Raw genomic sequence first — 4306 nt, 5'->3', positions numbered from 1 at the left:
ACCTCCTTAGGTATCAAGAGAAGAAGGCATTTGCTTCAGAGGACAGTACTTTGATGCTTTCCAGGGCTAATGGCCAAAGTTCTCAAAGCACGTTTTTTGTTTTTTTTTTCCCATCAGTGATTTATACATTTGTCAATCTTTCCGTCTTCATTTACAACTCCGAATTTAGGTTTTAGGTGAACAAGAACCCTGAAACCAGCTGAAGCCATATCAGACATGAAGCCATATCAGACATAGTAAGGACATGTGTCTGTGAGGAAGTAATTCAGAGTGATTCTCTGGTGTCCTTTGGACAGCTTTCCTCTGGTCCTCTGCACTAAGCATCCCCAAGGGATATTTCAAAGCTCTCGGAATGATCTGTCATTCTCTCTTCCACTGGAGTCTCCATTAGAAAAGCGTGACTATTCCTTGCCCATGTGGAAAAGAAGTCCTCCTTGAGTTGTTTCTAAGCAAAACCTCTTTCTTGTGTTCTCTGGACAGAAACCACTTGGCTAGACAAACTCAATCGTTGCAAATGGAAGGAGTGGAACTGCTTCAGCACCGTGCTTCGTCTTCTAAGCAGAACTGTAATGTAGGTGGGGACGTAGCAAGAGGACATGGCCAAGCCAGGGTGGACTTGAAAGTGCCATGTCCGAGCCACAGCAAGAAGTCCGTGATTGCCACTTGGAGACTGCTGCTCACCTAGTAGCACAGCAGCTGGAACGCTTCTGGATACTGCTGATGGATTGCCACGAATCAGGCAGTGACACAAGCTACGAGAACGATGGAAGTGACTGGAAGTGATGCTTCTCCCTGTTCTCCATTGCAATTTGTGAAAGAAAGGAGAAGAGAGGAGAAGAACAAAGGAGAAGACGGGAGGGAAGGGGAGGGAATGAAGAGAACGGGAGGGAGGGGAGGGAAGGGTAAAAACAAGAAGGGGAGGGGAGGGGAGGGGAGGGGAGGGGAGGGGAGGGGAGGGGAGGGAAGGGGAAGGAGGGAATATTGCCTTATTTGTTACCTTTTTACTGTCTTCGTGTAGAGCCGTGACAGGCAAAATAAACTATGTTGGTGAAAAGGACGTCTTTGTCTGGTGTGATTCACGCTCCCCCAGTTTAAATTAATCAAGAATAATCTGCTCCTGATTGAGGTCTTCCCTTACTAGTGCAGTGCTAGGACCTACATGCTCAATGTGCTGAGGATGTGCAAGAGAAGAGTCTTAGAAAACAGTCAAGTTTGGTTCACGGTACTAGATTTAAAGGATGCTTTTTTGTGCCTTCCTGTGGTCAACTGTATGAAGTTCAACAAGGCCAAGTGCCGGGTCCTGCACCTGGGGCGCAATAACCCCAAGCAGAACTACAGGCTGGGAGATGAGTGGTTGGAGAGCTGCCAGGCAGAGAAGGACCTGGGAGTGATGGTGGACAGTCGGCTGAATATGAGCCAGCAGTGTGCTCAGGTGGCCAAGAAGGCCAACGGCATCCTGGCTTGTATCAGAAACACTGTGACCAGCAGGGCTAGGGAGGTGATCGTCCCCCTGTACTCGGCTCTGGTGAGGCCGCACCTCGAGTACTGTGTTCAGTTTTGGGCCCCTCGCTACAAGAAGGACATCGAGGTGCTTGAGCGGGTCCAAAGAAGGGCGACGAAGCTGGTGAGGGGCCTGGAGAGCAAGTCCTATGAGGAGCGGCTGAAGGAGCTGGGCTTGTTCAGCCTAGAGAAGAGGAGGCTCAGGGGTGACCTTATTGCTCTGTATAAGTACATTAAAGGAGGCTGTAGAGAGGTGGGGGTTGGCCTGTTCTCCCATGTGCCTGGTGACAGGACGAGGGGGAATGGGCTAAAGTTACGCCAGGGGAGTTTTAGGTTAGATGTTAGGAAGAATTTCTTTACTGAAAGGGTTGTTAGACATTGGAACAGGCTGCCCAGGGAGGTGGTGGAGTCACCATCCCTGGAAGTCTTCAAAAGACGTTTAGATGTAGAGCTTAGGGATATGGTTTAGTGGGGACTGTTAGTGTTAGGTTAGAGGTTGGACTCGATGATCTTGAGGTCTCTTCCAACCTAGAAATTCTGTGATTCTGTGATTCTGTGAAAGCCAGAAACTCTTTGCCTTTGGATGAGAAAATCCTCACAGAGAATGAAAAACTCAGCTCATCTGTCGTTTTTTAGTCACCTTCCCCCCCATCCACCCTCTTCCACCTCCTCCCCCCGAGCGGCGCAGGGGAACGGGGGAATGGGGGTTATGGTCAGTCTACAGCACTTCTTTGCCGCTCCTTCTCGGTCACTCTCGTCCCCTGTGCTGTGGGGTCCCACCCACGGGATGCAGTCCTTGATGAACTGATCCGGCGTGGGCTTCCCACAGGCAGCAGCTCTTCCAGAACTGCTCCAGATATGGGTCCGTACCACGGGCTCCATCCCTCAGGAGAAAACTGCTCCAACCTGGCTCCCCCACGGGCAGCAGCTCCTGCCAGGTCACCTGCTCCTGCGTGGGCTCCTCTCCACGGGCTACAGGTCCGGCCCGGAATCTGCTCCGGCAGGGGTCTTCCACAGGCGGCAGCCTCCGTCGGTGCAGGGCCACCTGCTCCACCGTGGTCTCCTCCACGGGCTGCAGCGTGAAACCCTGCTCCACTGTGGTACTCCATGGGCTGCAGGGGGACATCCTGCTTCACCATGGTCCTCACCACAGGCCGCAGGGGACTTCTGCTCCGGCGCCTGGAGCACCTCTCCCCCTCCTTCTACACTGACCTTGATGCCTGCAAGGCTGTTCCTCACTCCCTTCACTCTCCCGGCTGCTGTGTGGCGCAGCGTTTTTTTCCCTGTCTTAAATATGCTCTCACAGAGGCGCAAAACAACATCGCTTATTGGCTCAGCTCTGGAAAACAATGGGGCCCTTCCCAAACATGGGGCGGCTTCTAGATCTTTCTCACAGAAACCACCCTTATGGCCCCCTGCTACCAAAACTTTGCCATGTAAACCCACTACAGATGGTCTTGGTAAGTAGCAGCCATGGATGAACCACTTAATGCCCTTTAGTTCTTCTGGTCACGATCAAATCATGAGGTGCTTGTGATGTTCACACAGTTTGAGTGAATCTGAGATGGATTGTAATTAATTCAGTATCTATGGACATATCATTCAAAGACCTTTTAACATTGAAGAAGTAATTTATATTGTTTACTTGGTTTTATTTCACTAACTTCAAATATTTTTCAAAAATTGCACTGTGAAGTGCACTGTACCTGTGTAATTTAGGTTTTCTGAAAGAACATTCTGCTTCATTTCATTGGGTCAGAAACAATAACAAACTACATAATTTATTTCACTATATAGCTAGAAAAATACAGTTTCCAGAATCTTACCTGGCATTGATAATGACTGACCTCTGACTTCTCTTTTCTAAATACTTCGTACATTTTATACGAGCCATGCTTGATATTAAAATAGCATGACCTAGAAGTTTTTTGTTTCTCCACAAAAAAAAAAAAAAAAAAGTCAAAATAATTGTTATGGTTGTTATGGTCTGGTTGTGAAATTAAGGGAACTGCTTATTTCACTTGAAGGTTTTGTTTGTTGGGGCTTAAAAAAAATTGCACTTTGGGAATATCGAAGCGTGTTGTTTGTTTCTGTAACATTACTGTAGAAAACAAACAAACAAACAAACCAAGCAAAACAGAGGATCAAATTCAGCATTTTCTAGGTAAGCTAGATGGGCAAGTACAGTATTTTCTTTGTACTAATTACTCATGTCTTTTTTTAGAAGATAGATAATTCTTTTGAATTCCCAATCTGCAAGGGCTACATGTATCCTTTGATTGACTTCTGTTGGTAATCAGTTGAGGATGAAAAGCAAACCTTTTTTGTAAGAGTACAGTACTCACTGAAAAGCATACACTTAATAGCTGCACAAACTTGAATGCAGAGAGCAGAATGTCCGCACTTAACTGAATCTAACTTTTATCCATAACTCTCTCCAACATATCAAAAAAGGCACTTTTGAAAGTAAGGTTAGTTTTATGTTAGTGGTGGACTACGAGTGGGCATATTTGAAAGTGTTGTTGTGGATTATTAGATGTACTTAGCAAAGGGATTTTTACTCTGCTGTCATCTGGGCAAGTAGTGTATAACATGTGTGGCTGTAGATATGAAAGGACTGCATTTTTCCTTGCTGCAAGCACAGAATAAATTTGTCCACATCATGAGGCGGCTGTTACAACATGATAAATGGGCCTATTGTCTTGTGGCACATTTACAATTTTTCTGAGTAGATTGCAAAATACTATATTCTAAACGGTTAGGTAAACCATACTTCATTATTCTATGTTGTTCATCTCAATTGTGA

The sequence above is a fragment of the Anas platyrhynchos genome, chromosome 7 (assembly GCF_047663525.1).
Source record: "Anas platyrhynchos isolate ZD024472 breed Pekin duck chromosome 7, IASCAAS_PekinDuck_T2T, whole genome shotgun sequence".
Classification (NCBI taxonomy): domain Eukaryota; kingdom Metazoa; phylum Chordata; class Aves; order Anseriformes; family Anatidae; genus Anas; species Anas platyrhynchos.
The sequence above is the reverse complement of the archived record's forward strand: the minus strand, read 5'-3'. Positions refer to the sequence as shown.